Source organism: Hyperolius riggenbachi, chromosome 6, assembly GCF_040937935.1.
Source record: "Hyperolius riggenbachi isolate aHypRig1 chromosome 6, aHypRig1.pri, whole genome shotgun sequence".
Taxonomy (NCBI): Eukaryota; Metazoa; Chordata; class Amphibia; order Anura; family Hyperoliidae; genus Hyperolius; species Hyperolius riggenbachi.
Window position 1 is genome coordinate 93,206,953 of NC_090651.1, and position 26,283 is coordinate 93,233,235.

The 26,283-nt window shown below is 42.7% G+C and overlaps 1 protein-coding gene across 6 annotated transcripts in view; it reads right to left on the bottom strand.

The window, feature by feature from the left end:
* Window positions 1-26,283, bottom strand: part of SMG7 (SMG7 nonsense mediated mRNA decay factor) — a 107,439-nt gene that overhangs the window by 80,461 nt on the left and 695 nt on the right. The window lies entirely within an intron of this gene.

Below are 26,283 nucleotides of genomic sequence, written 5' to 3' on the forward strand. Positions count from 1 at the left end.
CCTTCAAATCTAGTGAGGTATATCATGAAGGACCACCATCTACAGTATGAAGGCTTAGTAAAGATCCGCCTGCTATTAATTTCATCTTTCATTGGTAGCATATCTCTAGGGGTTAAAGCTTTCATTTCTATTGTCTGTCCATCTCTGCTTGCTGTGTTCCACCCCCCCCCCCCTTCCTAAATAGCACTGTCTCTAATGCCCGGACCACAGATCTGACTCCATGTCTCGCACCAGGCACATGTAGAGGGGGGAGTAGTTATTAAACTGACAGATGAGTTTTGTTGATGCCGGGAGAAATTACTCCTATTTCCTTAAAGGCTTGGCACCATGGCGCGCCGAGGAAATGCATGAACTTTCTGTGGCAGAGTGATTTTTACCATGATCTCATTTATTGAAGTGATGGATAATAGAGATTGATTCTTCTCTGGCTCCCAGGTAGACTTAATGAGCCTGCTTTTTACATTGATGTGTGACCTTCAGTATGTGAAAGTCCATTACCAAATGTAGCAAAAGCATTGTAGTGCTTTACTCGTAACAATGCAGCAACTCAGGGACCCTTGCAGCGCAGTAAGGCCTGGAACCCACTACAAATCGCTATTGTAATTGCTAGAGTGTTTTCCGGCGATTTTGGTAGCGATTTTAAAAAGTGTAAGCTTTTTGCCAGTGATTGTGTAGCGATTTGCGAATTCTGATAGGTCCCTTCAATTAATTTTCATTTTTTTTACAGTGTGCAGTAATTTAAAAATGCTAGCAAATCACTCTGTGTAGGTTTTGACGAGTGATTACGCCAGCGTTTATATACTTTACATTGTAGAAACGCTAATTGCTAAACGCTAATGCTCAAAAATGCCGCATGTCCTGAGTTTCCGATTTTGGTCATCGCAATCGCTCCAGTGGAATTTGGCCCATCTATTAACATTAGCTGAGCGTTTAGGGAAAATCGCTAGAGTTTTGAAAACCTCTTTAAAAAAACGCAAAAAATAAATTAAAATCGCTCTAGTTGGTTCCAGTCATCATACTGTTCCTCACTTATTTCTTCACAGTCCCATGACCCTAAACAACTTTTTAGCACCTTCATCTCCCTACTTCACCCCCTAACTCCTCCTTCATCCACACATTTATCAGATGAAGATTTTGCATTATATGTTATAAGAAAATTTGATGAAATTCAGAAAAGCTTAAAAATGCAACATTTTCAGTGGAGTAGGTCGGGAATTGTGGCAGCAGGACTGGTGATATTATACATTGCATGGGCACTGGAGGGACATTTACATTTGGGGGGGGGGGGGGGGGGGTGGCCTGGCAGGTGGCGGAGGTGCTAGATCGATTCCTGATAGCTTTCATTCTGAAATGTATTGGGAATCAGCCTGCAGTGTATGGACAGGCAACAGATCTCTCTCTGATCAGAGAGAGATCTGTCTCTTGGTCAATCTGCTCATTCATCGCTAGTAGTATGGGCATCTCAAGCTGTCCGGAACACCATGTTAAATGCATTCCGGAACGCCATGTTAAATCCATGAAAATTTTTTTTTGCTGTGTAATTTACCTCTATCAAAAAAATTACTCCACCTGAATTTCTAGTAGTCTTACAAGTAGTGTGTGTGGTATTCCTGGCCTTTTGTCAATGTGCACTAGCGGCTGCAGAGGGTGGGAGGATAGATGAACAGTGCTGGACTCAGGTTGGAAGGTCCAGAGGGCCTCAAGGCACAGAGGGGGATTAAGAGGCACAGAGGGGGACAGAGAGGGACAGTGGCACAGAGGGGGCACTAAAGGTGACAAAACTGGCATAGAGGGGACACCTAGGAGGCACAGGGGATAGAGGTGGAGCAGTGTCCCGACTTAAGAATGGATTCAGGTTAAGAACTAATATACAGTCCCCATTTTGTTTTTTTTATCCGGGGCAGCATGGTGGCACAGTGGTTAGTGCTCTCTCCTTGCAGTGCTAGGTCCCCGGTTTGAATTCCAGCCAGGTCAACATCTGCAACAGCTTCTCCCCATGTCTGCATGGGTTTCCTCCAGGCACTCCAGTTTCCTCCCACATCCCAAAACATACAGATAAGTTAATTGGCTTCCCCCTAAATTGGCCCTGGACTATGATACATATATAGACATATGACTATGGTAGGGACTAGATTCTGAGCCCCTCTAATGGACAGTTAGTGACAAGATAATATACTATGTACTGAACTGCATAAGATGTCGGCGCTATATAAAAACTTAAAGGGAACCTGAAGCTAGGAAAATTTAAAATAAACATGACGTAGCTGCAAATGAATATTACATACTAACCTCACTGTCAGTTCCTCTCAGACGCTCACCTATTTTCTTACAGTGATCCCTTTAAGTTCTGACAAGATTTTGTCAGAACTGAAATATACCAGTTGCTGTCAGTTATATATAAGCAGCTGTCCATAACAACTGAATGTGCAAGGTAATGTCCATGTTTCCCTATGGCTCAAGTGGGTGACATTTCAGTTTAACAGTGTGCTGACCAGGAAGCTGTTAGGGGGTAATGGCCATTTTTAAAATGGAGAACAGAGAAATCCATTGATCACAGTGGACAAATGGGACAAAGGAGAAGAGAAAAAGATTGAGTAGACTACACGGGAGGTAAGTATGACCTGTGTATGGTTATTTTGACTTTTTATTTTCAGTTCAGGTTCTCTTTAAAATAAATAAATGTGACAGTTGACAACTGTCAAAGGGAAGAGAATTCCAAATGTGAGGACTGGCACCTGTATGGGTATGTCAGGTAGGATTTCCTGTCTTCCTGTGGTCTCTAAGACAGGACGTTTGAGAAACCACCTCCTTGTTACACAGAGAGAAGTTAATATCTAATACTTAGGAGAATTTCAGGATGTTTTATTTAAAGTATCCCTCTAGTCCATTCTTATAACAGGGGAAAACTTACAACCCTACTTATTTTCAGTCTTTCAAAGTATATTCTATTATTATAACAGGGTTTTTAGCGCCTATAAAGCATGTGTGTTCCATTCACGGACTTTAAATTTCAATTTTGAAACAAAACAGGTTTCAGGTTTAAAATTTCTGGTGTTAAAAATGATATACTTTTATTTCAGGAGGATACTTCACCTATTCTGTTTTATTTAAAGACTAGTTAAAACAGTGTTTCTCAACATTGTATTGGTATGTACCCCTATCAAAACCCTGTACTCACCAAGTACCCCCTAGCATTGTAAATATTATCACAAGTACCCCTTGACAAATATATATGTAATCAAAGTACATGATAATTGGTCTCAACAATTTCCAAGCATTTACTATTGCTTTTAATTCGCTAAAACACTAATTTGATGTGGTTTGAATAAGATTTATCATTTTCTAAAACTCTAAATTTGTTATTCTTGATTAAGTATATCAAACTTCCTGGAACCATCAGAAGTGTACCACACATTGAGAACCTAGGAGTTAAAAGGCCCGCCTGTTAAATAATAAAAAAAAGGGTGCTAGGAGTAGGCCCCCCGCCCCCCCCCCCCCCCCACAGCCGCACATGGCCGCACTCACCTGTCCCCCTACAACCATCCTTCGCTATCTGAAGTCTGTCCGCATGTTGCAAGGCACAATGCCTGGACACAGGGACAGGCATTTTATCATATAGGATATGCTACACTGCACATCACTTTCCAATAAATTCCAGCAGAGAATCTATCGGACATAGACAACCACAGCATTGCACTGGTCAATGCAGTGCAAAGCAATGGGCCAGCGATCTACTAATGCTCTCGCCCGACCCCCAATCGACCAAAATTTTCCATCCTGTCCAAGCATTACTGTCAATTGTTTTTGGTCAAATCAAAATTCGATCCATCTGACATCTTGGGGAATCGATTTCCATGCAGATGAATCAAATCTGTGGGGAATCGAATGGGATACTTGATGAGTGTATGGGCACTTTAATTTTCTTGTACCTAACAATAGTTACACGAGTTTTATAAAGTGAGTTTCATCCCACTTTAAACTTTCTGAACTAAAATTAAAAATAATTCCCGACATCCCACCCACAAGTGCACAGCAGAAGCCATACAGTGGCAGCTGTGCGAGATACTCACTTCCCCTTTCTCATGAAACAGCTGGCACCGTATGGCGTAGGTTGTGAAATGAAGGCCAGAGCAGAGGGTCAAGGTTTGGTTTGAATTTGAGTATAGATTCACTTTAATACTTTAAGTCCCTGACACAAAACAAGTACGGTAAGCAGTCCAGGTTCTTGAAACAGTCCTACTTAGCTCTGCCTGAACAGTGTTGTTACAGGTGCACGATACAAGCTACTGAAACCAGAACAGCAGCATGAAAGCCAGGCAAGTAATTTGTTAGAGAACAAGGTTACCAGTGACACTTGTAATAATCTCTCAGTATAAGTCCACTTCAAAGTGAGCCTGAAATAGTATAAAGACTTAGTGCAGTCTCCATGATCTCCTACCCAAGCCTTGATTAACACATTAAATTTGTTATGCGCCCAAATAGGTGTGCATGTCCTTAAAACAAACCCAAGGCGGCCCAAAAAAAAAAAAAAAAAAAAAAAAAGATACTTATCTAAGAAGAGGCAAGCCTTTGGTTGCTCCAGAGGTTTCGCCCATCCAAGACCCTCTTTTAGATTACAGACACCGTCTCTTTTGTGCAGCAGTGCGGCCATACTGTGCAAATAAGGCTGTGCCTTCACAGTAGCTTGTGGATGACCAGCTTCAGCTTACTGAGCACATGCCACCATACTCAGACGCCGTAAAGCTGTGCTTGTACACGATGGAGCATGGCCATGAAAACATCTGACAAGTTCTTGTCGGACATGTTCAGAGGGTCTGTGTGCAGCAACAGTAGGGTTGTGGAGGAGATGGGGCGGCCTCCCTCTACTTAGGCAAGTATCATTACTTCATATTTGTATAATAAGCCATTACTTATACAAAATTCATATTTGATACAGCCAATCTTGAGAATTTCCCTCTGAAAAGGTGGTCGTGTGGCCCAGAAAACAATTAACAAGCAAGAGTAAACAGAGTCTGTTCTAAACTCAGGATCAGCGCTCACTATCTACATTGTCACCGTGCTTCTGACAAATTAACACTTTGTGGTCAGCACTGCAGTCAAGCAGATTCTGAGGAGACCAAGATGTAGCGGCAAGGTTGGACACAATCTCTCAGAGGGACAGATCAGGTGGTCTGTGCTCATAGAGATAGACTAGTTGCTGCCCCCTCCCTTCTTCATGTGTGGTCATCCTGTGGAAGACCTATAAACAATATATTAGCCTCACACAGCACTTAATAAAACTCAGATCATAAATCCAACCAAAGCTGTTTGCTATGAGAATGTCTTTCAAATTATCTTCAGCATCCACTGTGCCAGTGAAATGGTGTCATTTTCAGGTTCATAGAGGGGCTACAATATAAAATATGCTACCCAAAGTTTACAGATTAAAGAAAACAAGAAAGTTACAAGTAAAAAAAAAAAAATGAAGTAGCTGCAAGACTATCCATTAAAGTGTTTATATGAATGCGTTTATAGAATACCAGTCCTGGATTTTGCTCATGTTCCTTTTTCTTTTACTCTACAGGTTAAACCAGGGCTGCACATCAGCTTCTCTACATTGCACTGTAATGCTTATAACTAATTAGAATTCCTAAAACTTCTGTGTACTGAATATAAAAGGCAGTGGCATATACCAGAGATAGACTTTTAATGCTTTAAACCTAGGCTAAGTTTAATACCAGAAAGCAAATATAGGATTACTGGAAAGTCCTATTTAGGATTAGATGCAAATGCTTATTTCATCAGCTCTTCACTTCAGGTTCACTTTAGTATAGGGTACATTTCCTCATTGCAGATGCTATTGTTGCTCTCAATCTTTTTTGTGTTCTGTCCAAATAAAGGTGTCCATACACTTGGCCATTTTTCCCTGGCAGATTTGATCACAGTGAACGATTCTGCCAGAGATCTTATGACTTCCAGACAGAAACAATCATGCCAGGCAGCAAGATTGGAGCATTTGATCACCTGCCTGCTTGTGTGCTCCTGGGTTTTCTCCCCATCGCTGTTGGGATGCCTGTGTCCTGTGACCTGATGGCGATGGATAGAGATCACAGGAGGAGTCTACACTTCACTGCCAACATTCTGCAGGGCCTGGTCGGAGCACATTTTAGATGGGGGAGACCTGGGGACCCAGCAGGGAGAGGCATCCTCTACAGCTTTTCAAAAGATTTCATGCTAAAATGTGTACAATGTGTGGCAGTAAAGGTGGCCATACATCTAGTGATGTATGAGCAGATTCTATCAAGAGACAAATCTCTCTCTAATCGAATCCGATTAGAGAGAGATGTCAGCTGCCCATACTCCGCAGGCTGATTCCCCATCAATTTCATGCTGAAATTGATCCGGAATTGACCCTATGCGCCACATCTGCTGCTGTCCCCTAATGGAAAATGTCCCCCAAATGCAAGGTATAGTGTGTGTGTGTGTGTGTGTGTGTGTGTGTGTGTGTGTGTGTGTGTGTGTGTGTGTGTGTGTGTGTGTGTGTGTGTGTGTGTGTGTGTGTGTGTGTGTGTGTGTGTGTGTGTGTGTGTGTGTGTGTGTGTGTGTGTGTGTGTGTGTGTGTGTGTGTGTGTGTGTGTGTGTGTGTGTGTGTGTGTGTGTGTGTCCTTACTAGGAAACCATGTGGGGCGTGTGTGATGGAGTGGAGAATGCGCCCGGAGCAGCAGAGGGACAAGGGCAGGCTGCGGACAGGTAATGTATACTTTACACAGGGCTGGGGGGACATTCTTCATAAATGGAGAAAGTGCCGGGGGTCTTGCTGCATTCATCAATCATCGCAAAATTGCAGGCCCTTTCCCCCACGCATCTGATCGAGCAAAATTGGCATAACATCTTGCAGCATGCGTAATCGAGGGTGCAACCAATTTCCAGATCGAAATTTGTCACATTGTCGGTCAGGCACGCACTTGGCGACACATATTTTCATCTAATTGGATTATAATCTAATCGGATGGTCGATCGGCTGCCAAGTCGCCTGATGTACGGCCACCTTAACAGATCGCTCTCTGATCAGATGTCGATTTAAAGAGACACTGAATCGAAAAAAAAAAATTATGATATTATGATTTGTATGTGTAGTACAGCTAAGAAATAAGAGATACAGATCAGATACATCAGTCTAATTGTTTCCAGTACAGGAAGATTTAAGAAACTCCAGTTGTTATCTCTATACAAAAAAGCCATTAAGCTCTACGACTTTTAAAGTCATGGAGAGGGCTGTTTTCTGACTTTTATTATCTCAACTGTTAATTTTTTACTTTTCCTCTGCCAGAGGAGAGGTCATTAGTTCACAGACTGCTCTGAAAGAATCATTTTGAATGCTGAGTGTTGTGTTATCTGCACATATTAGAGAATGATGCAATGTTAGAAAAAACACTATATACCTGAAAATAAAAATATGAGAATATTTTCTTTGCTGCTAATCTTCTAGTAATTATTCATAGTACACAACCAATTCATTATATCATATTTTTTTTCGCTTCAGTGTCGCTTTAAGAAGGATCTATCTGATGGGTTAAATCTGGGTGGCTACTAATGTATGGCCACCTTAACTGCAATAAAGCGACCCTGTGTTAGGATAAAATCCAGCTGAGTTGTGTGTCAGTCTTGCTCTTTTCTTCTCATGGTAGCAGACACACCTTGTAGGTGTTCCCCGGGGCTGCGAGTCAAGTTCTCTTCTCTTTGTATTATGAGCGCCAGCAGTGACAGATCACGTTTCTGACATGCACCCTCCTTGACTGCACAGTCTCTGCAGTCTGGTACTGTACACTTGATCTTAATGCAGTCTGAACCTGTTTGTGTGCATTCAGCTATGTAGGTATGTAGTGCAACGTAGTTGTTTCATCACTAGAGGAGTCTGGAGACTGAAATATTCAGCTTTTGTTTTCCTTGTAAAAAAACATGCTGATCGCCAAGTTTGTGTGTGCCATTGTTTATTATTTTACAGCAGAACATTAGCTTTGGTATGCTTTATAAGACAGCGTTGCTGTCCCTACATCCCATTTAAATTTGAGTCAACTGAAAATAGAAAAATACTAGATCTGAGTGAGATTTGTGAGTGTAGGTTAGTCAGCTAAAATACCTCAGGTTTGCCAAACTGAGGTAGGTACACGTACGTACGTACGTACATACATACATACATACATACATACATACATACGTGTACACACACTAATCATGGTATTTTCTTACCCAACTACTGTACCCAAAAATTCAAGTTCACAATTCACACCAAAGTGGCAGCATATCTATTCACCATGGACAAGCTGTGCAGGGTCAGGTCCATTTCTGCCACACCCACTGCACATGGAGTGCATGTGTGTCATTCTATGGCAAAATATCCACTACCTATTGCACAAAAGCCACTAGCACCTTTTTTCTCAGACATCCCCTGAAACAGTGGAAGCAGACCTGTGAATGGGTCTGTGAGGAAAATATGGCGTTTCACCTACTGCCTTCTGTCCTGAGAAATGGTCCAGCCGTGGACAAGAGTCAAGGGACATAAAGCAAAATAAAGAACAAAACAAGACTTCTGATATAGCCTCATATGTAAATCATAAAAGGCAACCGATACCATAAGACACTTTTTAAAGGAAAGGTTCAGGGAGGGTGGGTAAAAAATAAAAATCAATTTCCACTTACCTGGGGCTTCCTCCAGCCCGTGGCAGGCAGGAGGTGCCCTCGCCGCCGCTCCGCATGCTCCCGGTGGCCGACCCGACCTGGCCAGGCCGGCTGCCAGGTCGGGCTCTTCTGCGCTCCAAGGCCCGGAACTTCTGCGTCCCACGCCGGCGCGCTGACGTCATCGGACGTCCTCCGGGCTCTACTGCGCTTGCGCAGTAGTTCTGCGCCTGCGCAGTAGAGCCCGGAGGACGTCCGATGACGTCAGAGCGCCGGCGTGGGACGCAGAAGTTCCGGGCCTTGGAGCGCAGAAGAGACCGACCTGGCAGCCGGCCTGGCCAGGTCGGGTCGGCCACCGGAGACCACCGGGAGCGGCGGCGAGGGCACCTCCCGCCTGCCACGGGCTGGAGGAAGCCCCAGGTAAGTGGAAATTGATTTTTATTTTTTACCCACCCTCCCTGAACCTTCCCTTTAAAGGAAACCAGAGGTGAGAGGGATATGAAGGCAGATATATTACCTTTTAAACTATGCACATTGCCTGGCTATCGTGCTGATCCTATAGTACTTTTAGACCCTGACAAGCATGCAAATCAGGTGCTCTGACTGAAGTCTGACTGGATTAGCAGCATGCTTGTTTCAGGTGTGTTATACAGACACTATTGAGGTCAGTAAGTTCAGTAGGACTGCCAGGCAACTGGTATTGTTAAGGGGCCTGTTTCCACTACACGCAGATTCTGCATGCAGAAAACTGACTCCAATGAATGTCTATGGGCCTGTTTCCACTGAACGCAATTCTTCTGATGCAGATTTCCCATAGGCATTCATTGGAGTCAGTTTTCTGCATGCAGAATCTGTGTGCAGTGGAAACAGGCCCTAAAAGGAAAAAAATGGCAGCCTCCACGTCTCTCTTCAGTTTCCCATTTAAGAGACTCTGAAGTGAGATAAAATCAATGCTATTAACTTTTATTAATGTTAAGCACACTAGTGCTAAAACGCTGCGTCCCGCTGCAAAACGAGAGGTTTATACCCCCAAATCCCCTGTGCAAACTGCAGGGGGTGCTTCCTGATTGAGGCAGAGCTTTGGGCTGTAGCTCTGCCTCTTTGCGAGTCAATCCCCGCCCCTCTCAATCTTCCTTCACTGAGAGGGGCGGGGAAAGGCAGATGGTGAATTCAATTTTTTATACAATTCGATCATTCAAATTACATCGAAAGATCGTATTTGGTGAAAAAAAATTGTACTGTTAATGGGCACCTCTACAGCTGGCAGACAACCAGACAGCACCAACCGTCATGAGCTATAACCATATCCCCTAACAATGCCTTAGGCAAAAAGGTTTTTTTATTTATAGCTATAAATATGCACAGAGGGAGATACTGGTTGCTTAGCAGTTGTAAACAGCTGTTATTTCCCACAATGCAACAAGGCTTACAGACAGCAAACTGTCAGGACCTAGGTGCTGACATTACACTGTGGGAGGGGTTTTACCACAATATCAGCCACACAGACACCCCCCAATGATCTATTCAAGAAAAGGTAAAGATTTTTCATGGGAAAGGGGTATAAACTACTGATTGGGATGAAGTTCAATCCTTGGTTACAGTTCTTTAATAAATAAAATAAATAAAGAAAAAAAAAAAACCAGCCCACATAATTTTAATTCACTGTCATCAGCGATTTCGATTTTAGATGTGAACAAAGCCTTACTCCTTTTTCTATAAATAAAAGTTATTGGGCAACAGGATATAGGTACTCCACCCACGCCTCAGACCTCAAACAAACTCCCACTATACAAAATCTTAAAGCAAGGCTACCTACACTAGAGGGCACATCTTGGTACCTATACTAGGAGGCTACTTAAGTCTACTCACTGGGGAGTGCACTCTTACTACCTACACTGTGGAGCTTTTTCTGACTAACAGGTATAACTCTTGCAACCTATACTTGCAGGGTAACCTCTGGCTACCTATTCCTGGGGCCCTCTGGGTACCTATACTGGTGGGCAACCTAATACGGGGTGTGGATGGATGTTGGCAATGGCACAGTGGAATTACACACACACACACACACACACACACACACACACACACACACGCTTAATTTTTACAATAATTATGTATAAATGATTTAGTAAGTGTTAGCTCATTGCAAAATCTTTCCTCTCCCTGATTTACATTCTGCCCTTTATCACATGGTGACATTTTTACTGCTGGCAGGTGATGTCACTGGAAGGAGATGCTGCTTGCTTTTTTGGCAGTTGGAAACAGCGGGTATTTCCCACAATGCAACAAGGCTCCTAGAGTGCGATGTCAGGACCTCAGTGCTGTGAGGCGCTGACACACTGTGGGAGGTGTTTCACCACAAAATCAGCCATACAGAGCCCCCTGATGATCTGTTTGAGAAAAGGAATAGCTTTCTCATGGGAAAGGGGTATCAGCTACGGATTGGGATAAAGTTCAATTCTTGGCTACAGTTTCTCTTTAAGCTAGGCATACACATACCATTACTACTGTACACAGGGATCAGGACTTGTGCCGCAGATGGCCAATGCACTCAGGAGTGAGGCCTGGAACCCACTGCAAACCGCAAACGCTAAACGCAACCGCTAGCGTTTTGCCTGAGCGGTTTGCAAGCTGATTCATGCGAGTTTTCAGTCGCGTTTTGCAACAGTGTATTTTTTTCCTCAGCGGTTGTGTAGCGTTTTGCGTTTCGCGTTTTTATCCTGATTGGTCCTGTGAATAATTTTTAATTTTGTTACAGTGTGCTGAACCGCAAAACGCTAGCAGAACCGCTCAGTTTAGGTTTTGCTGAGCGTTTCTGCTAGCGTTTCAATACTTTGCATTGAAGCGCTAACGCTCCCAAAATGCTGCATGTCCTGCGTTTGCGTTTCTGAGAAACGCAAACGCTCCTGTGGAAGTTGCCCCATCCATTAACATTAGCCCAGCGTTTTGGCAAACTGCTAGCGTATCGCAGTGCTGCCAAAACGCTGCCAAAAGCGCTCCTGTGGGTTCCAGCCCTAAATCAGGAGTCGTCGTTGATAAACATGCAGCGTGCCAGATCTTTAGAAGACAATCTGGGACCACTGTACACATGCTAGAACATCGGCAGTACTGAATGGCTGTCTTAGCCTACTGTTTCCTAGCATATGTACTTAGCTTTAGACTACAGTACATTACTGTTATTTGGTTGTGGTAATTTTGGTACCATAATTGGGCACAATGTTCTACATCAACCTTTAAAATAGCAATATTGCAGAAAATATAAACTATGTTACCAGGAGAACAGATCTGTTAATTACTTTTTTTATATATAGCATGTACATGTACAGAGGCAGTAAGACAAAATATTTTTGTCTGTTGGGTGCATATGCAAAAATAGAGATGAAAAAAACACTTCCAATATCGGTACCAAAACTAGTGGTTAGAGAAGTAAATGGCTTTCTGTACTGAAAGCACTAAACAGCTGGAAGACAAATTACTCATCAAAAGAAGCATAAGGGGTGAACTATATCAACTGTAAGGTATGATAAAAAATAATGGTGCGGGGGAGGGGTGGGGGCAACGACTTATCCAATCTTTATATTTTTAGAATTTGGATTGTGTAAGAAGTAGTTGGAGTCTAAGGAATAAAAACAAACAAACAAACAAAAAAAAACGAATTCACAATAGCCGTGCATGGCAATGGGAGCTGAACACGGTGGCTCCCCAGAACCACCGGTTGGCGTCAAGTCCTGGGGGCGTATTTTGCAGGAGCTCACAGTGCGCATCTCCTCTTGAATGACAGAGCTCCGTCACCAGTCTCCCAGCGGCGATCGCTGCTAGGAGACTATTAGACGGCGAAACCGCTGTCTATTTACAATGTACAGCGCTGTCCCCTCTGGAGGCACAGGAGCGATTGGCTGTCACAGGATGATGCCTATGACATGCCTATGACAGCAGATCGCTGTGATTGGCTGGCGGGGGGGGGGGCTGGGTGGAAAAAAAAAAAAAAAAAAAAAAAAAAGGCGTAGCGATCAGAGCCCACCAACAGAAATCTCTGTTGGCAGGCAGAAAAGGGGGGGGGGGGGGGGAAGAGAGGAGGCAGAGAATCACTTGTGTGCCGAGTTGTTCGGCCCTGCAGCGAGCCCTTAAAGCAGCAGTGGCCTAAATTGTGAAAAAAAAAATAGCCTGGTCACTAGGGGGTGCAAACCTATGGTCCTGAAGAGGTTAAGTATTGTTTGAACAGTAAGTGACGTACTGCTCAATGCATTGCAATGTTATGGGCCATCGATCCGCCACTACTCAACAATCCTCCACTGCTGAAACATTTTCAGCAAGTGCCCCCATGTTGACCCTTCCCAACTAATTAATGGTTAGTGGGTACTGGCTGTATTAAAGTCACTCCCTCTTGTCTCTACTCTAGTGGCAGGTGCCATGGTAAGGCAAGATGTGGTATCCATCTTGGAAGATGCAGCTGAAGAATACTCGCATCTGTAAAGCTCTGTACAACACGCTAGATGAAACTTGGCCAAGGCAGCTGATAACTACTGCTTATGCCGAGAATCCAGACTGTGCACAGCAGCCCACGGCAACCAGGGATCTGCCCAGAGGATCAAGTCAGCTGAATGGCTGGTAGCATTGTCCTGCAGAGGGTGATGTCCCTCATGCACCATTGGTGGCGGTCTTCTGACAGACTACACCCTCTTGTTCTGGTAGGCAACCTCTAGTGACACCATTCACTCGTTTCAAGTGGCCCATACTGGCTTTCTTAGTCCTTCCAACATGTCTGGCATTCTACTTTCCCTGCAGGCTGCTTTTTTACACTGATCTTTGGTTGATTGTCCATTTGCAGACTATTGCACAGTACGGCACTCTGTACCTTTGTCTGGCTGCTTTCTAACCACTGCATATCTTTTGCATTTTAGCACTTTATGGATTACCTACTGTCCGTCCGTCACTATTAGCTATACGAAATTGTGATTTTTTTTTTTTATTATTATTACCCCGCCTAAATCAGCTCTATGGTTTTTAATTGTTTATAATCATGTTTTATGGTTGCTCAATAAAGCTACTTTTGTATAGTTGATACAATATTGGATTGGGGTGGTGTTTTTGAGGCACATTCTGCTTTTTGGCTCTATGGATTTACATTGTTTGCCATTCTGCACATTCCAGTAGAATTGTTAATTTTCAGATTAACGTAATTATAGTTTATAGATGGTACTTGTCCAATTTTTATTTGTCACTCATGCACCACTCCGTTGATCCTCCGCTATCCCCGCATGGCAACAGACTAGCGAATTGTCAGTGTTGGCACTTCAGTGTGGCTTGTGGGATCGAGTACCGATCACTACCAGGTGATGTGTGCAGGAGGTTTTACAGAGGTGAGGAAAATAATATTTTTATCCAGTGCCTGAAGTTTTGCTGTAAAGCCCAACTTCACCAACAGCCTTTATTTTATTTTTTGAATTTCAGCACCTCAGAACCACAAATTATATCAGATTATAAGCAAAAAAAAGGCACCTGGACTCAGTCCATATCCTGAGCTCCATTTAGTTCTCCAGGATCTTCTCCTTTCCCATTACATTGATTATTTGCCAGTTTACAAAATCCAATTCACAATTTTATGTAAACAACCTGAGTATTCACTGACTCAGGGGGAAAAGGAGTGAAAAGAACAGTGTAGACAAGGTGAATCTACAGAGAAATTGCTCGTATGCTAATGCTGGGCATACACAGGTGGATACTTGTTATCAATCGAGCCGCTGATGGCTTGATTGATCATTTCCGACTGGTCTGATTGGCCGCCGGATCGATTCCGCACACGACACCGGTGGGCAGGACAATAGAAAAAACGAAGCGCTGATTAGGAAGTGCCCGCGGGGACGAGTGGGAATCGATCCAGGCGGCCGCGCAGTCATCGAGCCGCTGGCTCGATTCCGGCGCATAATCTACCCGTGTATTCCCAGCATAAAGCCTCATCTACACTGTACAATTTTCTGTCAGATCGGGATCCATTAAGCCCCAGCTACACAATACAATTTCACGTGCGATCGATCAAATTCGAATGGATCGATTAAATCAAACATGACCGATCGGTACTCGATCGATAGTGTGATCAATTTTGCATTGTTATCAATGCAAAAATCAACCATACTATTGACTGAGTCCCGATCAGACATGTCGGATTTAAACGATCCAAGCGAATTTAATCGATCACACGTGGAATTGTATTGTGTGGATGGGGCTTTAGACGGATGTACTAGATAATTTCCAACCGGACTGCATTCGATTTTGCTATAGATTTTAGGTACTTATCAAAGCAAAATCTATCACAAAATTGATCTGAAACAATCTGGACGTCTACACACGATGCAATTTCTTATTAGATCCATCTAATAGATCCATCTATCTGATGGAAAATTGTACCGTGTAGATGAAGCTTATATCTGTCCTAAAATAAAATAAAAGAGGCCAGATAACAAGAACAAGAACTAGGAGCACACAGGACATGACAATCCGTACATTAAATCTGTAAGATAAAATTAAAACAAATTTCTAAATTTCAACATGATCCTATATTTCAGCACTCAGCAGGAAAGCAATTCAGTGCTTTTTCTGAGCAAAGAGTTATAAAATTGTAAAGCTAGCCACTGCTAGGTTTTAAACTCCATCTTCATACACTATAAGCAGAATGTAATTTTTGCCTTCCTAAAACAGAAGGTATTTGTAATAATTTAGCTGTAAGTGAGCAACTGTAGTTTCCCATGATGCATCACTCCCAAATATGCAAATTATATCTTTGACCTTGAAAGCACAGCTGCAAATTAAGAACCAGTGGTGTATAGTGAGCCTGTAGCTAATACATACAGCCTGTTCCAGACCTATTGGTCTTTATCCGTGCATGGTATGGATTGATATGACTATGGGACAGGGCTTGGACCAGTGCTAAGGAATACCCAGACTGCTCATACTGACCCAGAACCACCTAGAAGGTGTAAGCCCTTTGTACTCTCCAGGTGGTTCTGGGCCACCGTGAGCAGACTAGTAAGGCTGCATTTCCAGCGGATGCAAATTTTCATGCGAATTCACATGGATGACGATGTATGCGAATTTAACCATGGCAGCGCTGGTGTGATTTTCCATTGTTTCTATGCAAATTCACATGAAAATTCACATGAAAATTCGCATACCCAAACCGCAACCGAATTTCCTATTAAATACATTGAATGTGATTCGCATAGCGGTATGCGAATTCTGATGGCTCTGCCGTGCAAATTTTTTCTGCACAGAAAAACGCAAAGGAATTCTGACAAGTGGAAACAGTCCCATTCACTTGTATTGCTATGCGAATTCGCATGCAAAAAACGCATGCGAATTCACGATAGTGGAAATGGGCCCTCATTCCTTAGCAAATTGGTAGAATGGACTTTTTTGCCTGCTGCTTTCGTGGGTGTCACAAAGGACTAAGTGAAATCTCCACCACAAGGACACAAGCAGCAATAACAAACATTCCTTCTTGAGCGAGGAAAGGATAGAATAAATGATGGGTTTTATTGCCCAGCATATTTCATAGATTTCTTATACTTCTGAAAGTAGTAAACAGCACTACTAATATTTTCTCACAGAACACAGGCAATCTTGGGAGGATTGGGTCTTTAAACTGGCACTTTAGGAATTTCTACAGTTCAAAGAAAGCCAAGAAAAACAAAGTTGTACCACTGTGGGGTTTTATTTCTGGAGAATTATTCTATACCTCGGGCGACAGTTCAAGGCAGAGTGCTGTACAGACATCACTAGCCTACAGGGTAGACACACACTGTTGCTATGGAGGGGGAGGAGGGACACTGTTGCGGCGCATGTCGAAGCGGTAGGAGAACAATGTGCTTGATCGAAATGCTCCAGAACTCGATCTCTTGGCAATGCACTGGAGCTGGCATACACGTTAAAATCTTGCCAGAAGCCGGTCACCTCAGGGACAGAGCCATCTAGTGTGTACAAGGCTTTATTTCCTGACCTGCAAGAAATAGTTAAATATCTCTTAGGTCCCACTCACACTTGTAAACATTTACTTTATGTGATTCTCATTCTATTGAACGAGAACTGCGATGCAATTATGATCAGAGATAATCACAAATGCGCCGCAATCAATGCAGAAGAGTAATCCTAATCCCATAGGATTGCTTGCGCAGCAGCGTTTTGCCGGCGATCAGCAAAGTGCGAATCACCGACAAAAAGCCACCCATTGTGAATGGGGTCTATAGGTTGGTCAAGTTTTGTCTTGGTGTTCTTCAGCCACTACCTGTCTTTAGACACACCAGATTTAGAGGCAATTGGAAGTAAAGGAGAAATTAACTCAACAAGGACACGGACATTAGAAAAACAGTTTTATCCCATTTCTACACTATCCAAACAAAAAATGATTTACCAAAACTGGGCTTCAAAATGTTATGCAAAGGTCATCCAAGCAGAAAACACAAGCTGCTATAGTTACATCTTGCCTTTAGAATCCTACCTATAATCAGCCTTTCAGAACTCAGAGAAGACAGAACACCACTTATGACAAAGATAGTCTCCTCATCTGACACCGTCCTAATAAGCTATGCCATGAAAGGCGGCTTGTTTTGGTGAGCTTATCAGCCAGCATAAGAAGCCACAAGAATCTCTATATTAGTTCTTTCCTTGATTGCACAGTTGTTATAAAGCCATCATTAGCAAGGCAGACAAACAAAAATAACAGACAAGCTTGAGTAATGATCTTGGAGACACATTCGCTTCCAGAGCAAGATACAGATTAACTGCAAAAATCACCACGTTTATTTCTCAGGGTATGTAAGAAAAAAAAACTTAAAGGGGTCCTAACCTCCCTGGCATTTTGATTCCTTGCGGCGCGCGGGAGGGTTTTGTTTTACCTAATTTTTTTTTTCATGATTTCCCCCTCCCTGCTCTCTCCCTCCCACCCTTCCGATCGCAGCCGGCGTGAATACCTATCAGGAAATCCCGTTCTGAACGGGATTGCCTGCAGGGCTTCCCCCGTCGTCATGGTGACAAACGGAATGACGTCATCGACGTCGTGACGTCACAGGGAGCCCCGATCCACCCCATAGCGCAGCCTCGCAAGGGTTCTGCGGGGGGCCCTCTTTCGCGGCAGGTAGCGGCGGATCGGCGGCGAGCGGCAGCGATCAGGTAAGACATGCAGCTAGCAAAGTGCAGGCTGCGTGTATAAAAAAAAAAAAAAAAAGTTATGCAAATCGGTCCACCAGGGCCTGAGCAATCTACCGCGGCGTTACTGGACGAGCTGAGCTCTTCCGTAACGCCCAGGTGGTTAAAATACAAGTTAGCCACAGGGCGCAGCACTGCTGTCAATTACCTACATCAATGTGCTCTGCCCTACCATGCACAATGCTGGCTGTGTCTTGCACCACCATCTCATGCAACTTTGTTTGGTCACATGTTGAAAGTGATGGTGGAGGAGACTTGGGCATAAACATATGCAAATTCTAAAAGCTCAAGTTTTGGAATCTATGTAAACCAGTTGAGAATGAGGACAGAAACAAAAGGATACTTATTTAGGCAAGCAATACATTTCAGAAATGTGAACTTATAGGACAACTGTAACAAGAGGTATATGGAGGCTGCCATATTTATTTCCTTTTAAAAAATACCAGTTGCCTGGCTGTCCTGCTGATCTATTTAGCTGCAATAGAGTCTGAATCACACCAGAAACAAGTATGCGGATAATCTTGTCAGATCACAAACACCTGATCTGCTGCATGCTTGTTCAGGGTCTATGGCTAAAAGTATTAGTGGCAGAGGATCGGCCGGACTGCCAAGCAACTGGTAGGCCTGGTGCACACCAAAAACCGCTAGCAGATCCGTAAAATGCTAGCAGATTTTGAAACGCTTTTTCTTCTTTTTCTGTAGCGTTTCAGCTAGCGTTTTGCGGTTTTGTGTAGCAGTTTTGGTGTAGTAGATTTTATATATTGTTACAGTAAAGCTGTTACTGAACAGCTACTGTAACAAAAAACGCCTGGCAAACCGCTCTGAAGTGCCGTATTTCAGAGTGGTTTGCGTTTTTCCTATACTTAACATTGAGGCAGAAACGCATCCGCAATCCAAAATCTGCAGCAGCCCGGGAGTATGCGTTTCTGCAAAACGCCTCCCGCTCTGGTGTGCACCAGCCCATTGAAATACATTACCCTAGCGGATCCGCACCCGCAAGCGGATCGCAAACAGCAGCAGAACCGCTCTGGTGTGCACTAGGCCGTATTGCTTAAAAGGAAATAAATATGGCAGCTTCCATATCCCTCGTTACAGTTTTCCTTTAAACCCACTGGATTGATATATACATTTTCACACCAAAGGTTTTAAAAAGAATAAACACATTTCAAATGTGCTTACTGTTTAACACATAAAGTACTCGGTATAGGAATTATGAATTGCAGGAAAAGGCCATAAGGACTCAGTTCACAAAACTGCAAGTTTTATACGAGTAATGAATAGGCAAGCATAACACTTCCCTCAAGTAAATAGATGTGTGCCAAAATGTCGAAAAACCTCATACAATAGAAGAACATCTCGACAAGGCTAAGCGATCCAGGCTGCGGCTTTGCAGTAGTACGGGAGCCATGGCTGAATCGGATAACGACCGCGGCTCCTAGTGAAAGTAGACCTTTATTGTCTCTACTCAATAACATTCTTTCAAGTGTACCAGAGCTAAAATAAATGGACTATTGAAAGGTTTTCTATTCCCTGCACTCAAAAGTTGTTCTCTGCCAGGCAAAAAGTTTTATGCCTGTACTTCCTTATCAGTGAGGCTTACACTATAGTCCAACTGGAGACAAACTTTTACTTGCATACCCAAATGTCCAACTCTTTCAGGCAGAAAAAGAAAAAAAGGAACACAGCCTGGTTAATGGCACGGTACATACACATTTATCTCATGAGGTCACCTCCGGTACACTTTAGGATCTGACAGGACAGGTAAGTGTTGCAACTCAAAAAGGGCTCGTTTCCACTATAGCGAATCTGCATGCGGGCACCGCATGCGGCTTCGCATAGGCAATACAAGTGGATAGGATTGTTTCCACTTGTGCGTCGTGCGGGTGCGTTTTGGTGTGCAGGGGAAATCTGCACGGCAGAGCCGTCAGATTTCGCGTGCGGCTGGAATGTGGGCGAATCTCCCGCAATGCTTTTAATAGGGAAATCGCATGCGGCTTTGTCATGCGGTTTTCCCCGCGATTTCGCATGTAATGTTATGGAAATTTACACAGGCAGTGACATGGTTAAATTCGCCTGCTTGTTAGCCATGCGAAATCGCATGCTAAATCACAGGGAAAACAGCATGCGGAAACACATCCGCATGCGATTTCGTCCGCGGTGGAATCCAGGCGATTCCGCACCGCAACAGTGGAAACGAGCCCTAAAGGATGTTTTATAAATGCAGTCCAAGATTACACAGCAGTCACATATAATTGCAACAGCTCTCTATCCTTGGCAAATGAAGCCTTTATACCTTGATTGGCGGTGAGGAGACGTTTGCAGGCATTATAAGTCGTAAAGGAGAAGGTGGAAATACTCACATTGAATAAAAGCAGAAAGTATCACATATTTCAGGGTTCGGATAAGGATACCAATTATGTTAGACTGGACAGATACATAAAAGGCAGATCCCTGAGGAGTAGATTAGGTATGAGGTGGAGGACTGGACAACAGCTAATGCCGGATAACGTTTGTTTTACTCTAGTAAACTGCCTGACAAGGTTCGACTGATGCCAGATAAGTGTAGTTTCTGGTTGCTTGAGAGTCAGTGTTAAAAACTATACTCCAAACTGTATACATACCATAACCTCTGTATAATGTTGAAATACAGTAAATAAAAATACATTTAGACAAATGTAACTTAGTATAACAGGTTTATTACTGCATAAAGTAGTGTTAGACTAGCTTTATGGATGCAGCAAGGCCAGGATTTTTTTTGTCTGGCTGCTTGAGAATTCTGGAAGGAGTGATAAAGATAAATAAATAAATAAAAAAAAAAAAAAAAAAAAAAAAAAAAAGGGGGGGGGGGGGGGATTCACTTGTGTACTAAAACTATATGGCTCTGCAGCAAGCTGTTAAAGCTGCAGAGCACTAAATTGTAAAAAAGAAGCCTGGTCACTATGGGGGTGTAAGCCTGTGGTCCTGAACTGGTTAAAGGACTTCTATAAACCACTGGAACAAGTTGGACTCATGTGCAATGAGAGGTGAATCTTCTCTCTGTGCCCTGCACATTTTGAGCTGTGGTAAGAACAGCTTATCCTTAAAGGGAACTTGAAGCAAGAGTATTCTTCATGCCAGTTGCCTGGCTGTCATGCTGAGCTTTAGGCTTTAGTTGTTTCTGAGTCACACACCGGCAACAAGCATGCAGCCAGTGAAGTCATACCAGAATCAAAGCATCCGATCTCCATGCTCATTCTGGGCCAGTGACTTAAGAGACAGAGCTTCAGCACAGGAGTCAGGCAACTGGCATTATTTATTAGAGAATGAAGATGGCAGCTGCATATTCTGCTCACTTCAGGTTCCTTTTAAAGCTGCAACTGGACATCTGAAGTTAAATTTCATCACACTAATCCCTCTATACACATCATGGCAAACTGCATATTATTAGGAATGTGCAGTGAATAATATGATGGGTGAACAGTAGACTACATATTAAGGGATGATCACACAATATACTGTACATACAAGCAAGGTGTGGTCTGGCATTAAGCACAGAAATTATCCAAAAAATACTGATAACTATATAAGGCATCAAGGGATGATTGCGCTGGTTAATCTGTATTTTACGTATTATGGGAATGATAATCACACACAATTTTTTTTATTCCATAAAAGCAACACTCAAAGGATATCTATCATGAAAAATTTCCAACCACTGCGAAATGTAAAATACTTGCATATAAAATGTAAATTTCTCCCACAGTAAAATGCATAATAAATTATTTTTACCTACAGTATATGTTACTGTTACTTACAATAGGTAGTGGAAATCTGAGGTTTTGAACTAGTCCATCGCCTCATGAGATGCTCAGGGTTTAATTTTCAAAAGCACTTACTGAATGGCAGTTGCTCAGTCCAACTGCCAGAATGGTGTGCAAATGAGTAGGGAGGCTGGCTGGCTGGCTGAGAACTTTGTATACAAACAAACAAACAAAGACAGAACACTTATATCGCGCTTTTCTCCTGGCGGACTCAAAGCGCCAGAGCTGCAGCCACTAGGACGCGCTCTATAGGCAGTAGCAGTGTTAGGGAGTCTTGCCCAAGGTCTCCTACTGAATAGGTGCTGGCTTACTGAACAGGCAGAGCTGTGTCTGTACCCTGTGTGAGGCTGGCACAAGTACACAAAATTAATCCTGTCTGCAACGTGTCTTACATGTGTAAAACGTCTGACAAACTGGCCATGTATGTGGAAATCTGATTGACAACTTCTGCAAACATAACATGTATATAACATCAGGGCACTGATATTGGCTAGAATAGCTTCACCCAACATTTCATACGCAAATGTCAGAAGGATGGAGTGGACTAAATGAATAACAGACAGTTAACATCCTCCTTATGGCCACAGTCAATGCGTAAAACCAACGAAATCATACAAGAGTTTCATTCGACTGCTGCCCCTGGAACTTCCGGATTAAATAGCTTGGCTTTCAATGTGGGGTGAAATCTGTATAAAACATCAGTGTCCTTTTCAATTCAGTAGCAGTAGGGTATTGTACCGTGTTAGCCACCAGTAAAAGCAAGAAGTTATAAATCAGGATGGCTAACTAAAATTAATAAAAATAAGCAAGCTTTCGGCCTTGCAGCCCTCGTCGGGCTTACATCCAGTTAGTTTGCAGGCTGGTGGAACGGACAGCTATATACATGCAACATCAAAAGGGAAAACAGATATTCACTGTTACTCCGTTGCTTTCTCCTAGATCATTTTCTATCTTCTGTTCAAAATAAACTTTCAGCATCCAGCAAATGAAAAAGTTCCCAAAAGAAAGCAAATACTGTCAAAATATTCTGATTATTTACTTGATTGCTGGTGGCTTAAAAGGCATTTTAATGTTAAAGAGAAACTCCGACCAAGAATTGAACTTTATCCCAATCAGTAGCTGATACCCCTTTTACATGAGAAATCTATTCCTTTTCAGAAAAGGATCATCAGGGGGCGCTGTATGGCTGATATTGTGATGAAACCCCTCCCACAAGAAACTTTTGAGTACGTACTCCTGGCTGTTTCCTGTCTGGGAACCTTGCTGCATGGTGGGAAATAGCTGCTTACAGCTGTTTCCAACTGCCAAAAAAACATGCAGCAGCTACATCACCTGCCAACAGTAAAAATGTCACCATGTAATAAATGTCAGAATGTAAATCCGGGATTTAATAGATTTTACAATGGGCAAACACTGACTAAATCATTTATACATAATTGTAAAAATGAAACTTTTTTTATTACATTATTGTCACTGGAGATCCTCTTTAAGAGGTAAAAACATCACCTAGTAGAAAAATGATCTGGATTGGGCAGAAAGTGAACTGAATAAGGAGCCAGGTCTGCAAATGAACATTGAGACAAGAGATTCCTTACCACCTGGAAAAGACTAATTGGATGACCTGTAAGATGCTAAATCAACTGAACAGGAGTCTTCACATGTAATATACCAAGGTGACACTTGCTAGAATATCCTACAGAATACCGTACGGTTCAGTCAATGACCAATTTAATCTAATGTTCACCATTACCAACACCTTGCTACATGCAGAACCTCACTGCAGCAAACAAAATTACAACGGTTACTCAGAATAAGGCCTAAATTTACATTATAAATCACGAGCGCTGAGCGCTTTTGTTAGCACTTCGTAAAGCGATTTTTCTGGCGTTTTTATAGCAATTTTGCCAAACACTTTTGTAAGCGCTTTTGTTTGGCGATTAGTGCTTTTTTTTTTCTCAATCAGAAAGTAAACTCTTTGACCTGAAAATTATTTTGTTTAATGTAATTTCTATTGAAGTGTGCAAAAAATTGTAGTGTTTTTTAAAGTGCTTAATGATTTTCCTTTACCGTCTATTGAAGCGCAAACGCTCAGAAAATGGTGCGGGATTCACGTCTGCGATTGGAAAGAAAGCTCATCGCTCATTTGAGAACACTCAAATGGAAAATATTTGCTCAATCGGTTTTAAAGCGATTTTTAAAAGCTCAAAGCGCTCAGTGTGAACAAGCCCTAATGGAACATCATCGTATGACACAAAAGGAAATAAAAATAATCATGATCAGTGATAACATTAGATCAACCAGTATATAACACGATGGTCAAGTACTCTGCCAAGCCATTACTGAAGAAAAACATACTGCCATGATGTATCATGACTGCTGACCTAAATGCTGGGCATTTTATGTTCTCTGTGTTTGCATGTGTTTACTTATGGTGCCTAGATTTTCTAAAATTCAACCCCCCCCCCCAAAAAAATAATAATATATATTAGTAGATTAGTTGAATTCCTCCTGAAACTGGCCCTGAGGTGTGATAGGGACATTCCTTTCCGTGCCCCTTTGAAGGACGGGCCAGGTGTAAATGGTTATAGGTACACTGCAAAGGACAGATACTGGAAAAGCAACAATATTAGAGGATTAACACCATTAATGCATACCATGGGAAGTAAGAAAAAAAAAAAGTGTACAATTAGGCAGGGCTGTGGAGTCGGTACAAAAATCTTCCGACTCCAACTCTGACTCCTCAGTTTCTGAAACCACGACTCCAACTCCGAGTACCCAAATTTGCTCAGACTCCGACTCCTCGACTCCGACTCCTTAGTCTAATACTTAACAGGGCTGTGAATTTTGTACAAAAATCATGCGACTCCAACTCAGACTACGGTTGCCCAAAATTGCCCCGACTCCAACGCCCTGCAATTAGGCCTAGTGCACACCAGAGCAGTTCGGTTGCGTTTTAGGAACACTTGCGGCTGAGGAAACGCTTGGGTAATGTATTTCAATGGGCTGGTGCACACCAGAGCAGGTCGGTTTTAGCTGAAACACAAACTCCTTTCTTTGAAATCACTTGAAATTATAAAACAATTTGTTTCAATCTCACACTACACATTATACACTTGATTAGGCGTCACACAAGACACAGGTCTTTCCAAACGGCTTTCCAATCAGTGTGTATTTCATTTTTGAAACTATGAAGCATCCGGTTAAAATGGATAAATTGCTATTGAACAAATTGCTAAGGAGTGCTCTTCTGCCATACAGATGTGCTAAAATTGCCCCAAAATTGCTTTACCAGATTGCTAAACGTGGCTACTTAGAGATAATTTTCACTGTATATCAGAATGGAAGCGCTGTAGACTTTGATCTTTTAGAGTAGAACACAAACTATAGCATGGTGTCTGTTGACCATTACAGTATGTAAGAATAAAGATCACATTTTCCAAATCTAAAGTACATGGGTGCAGTACATGGGTGCAGTACAACCTTGTGTGAGGAAAAAGCACATATATATATATATTGAGGCCTCTTTCACATCTACGAACGCGTGTAGGAGCAGTTTGTTTTCTGCACGAGTTATATGCCCTGCGGCGTGCCGTCAGGAATCTGCGGTGCGACGCAATCAGCGGCGGTAGCTATTAATTGAACCCGACTGAAACCGCCGGATCGACGCTCCCGGGTGCGTCGGAACCGCAGCATCGGTTATGAAAGGTAAAATGAGAGTCTATGGACTTTCATTTTACCTTGGTTAACGCAAAGAACTGCCTTTGCGTTACACCGCATGAAAAGGGCTCTGGTGTGAAAGAGCCCCAACTACATGGTGGAGATGGAGAAATACACACAGAAATGGTCAATAAGATGCAAATAGCTGAGTTTAATGCACGATTATGCATATTTTGTAAGAAAATGTTTGCAGTTTGAAAAGGGGCCAACCAAATTTCACTATGCAGGATACCATTATGATACTGTGTAGTAGACTCCTTTCTCCGACTCCTTACTCTACAAAGGCTATGGATTTAGTTTTAAAAAAATCATCCGACTCCAACTCCTCAGTTTATTGAAACCACAGACTCAGACTCCAGGTACCCAAAATTGCTCATAGTGTAGTAGTTGAGAAAATACAGAGTAGTAGATGGGGCGACGCACAGTGTGGTACATAAGCAGACATAGGCAGTGTAGAGAATGGTAAAATACAGTGAACTAGATGGGGAGATACATGCACAGTGGTACATAGGCAAACATTGGCAGTGTACAGGAAGGGATAATACAGTGTAGAGATGGAAATGCACAATGTGATACATATGCAATGTACAGGATGGGAGAATATAGTGTAGTGGATGGGGAGATAAATGCGCAGTATACAGGATGAGAGAATACAGTGCAGAGATGGAGAGATACATGCACAATGTAGTACATAGTCAGTGTACAGGATGGGAGAATACAGTGCAATGGATGGGGAGATAGAGGCAGTGTGGTACACAGGCAGGTATAGGCAGTGTACAGGATGGGAGAATACAGTGGAGTGGGTGGGGAGATAGATAGACACAGGCATAGTGTACAAGATGGTAGAATACAGTGTAGAGATGGGAAGACAGATGCACAGTATGGTACACAGGTAGTGTACAGGGTGGGAGAA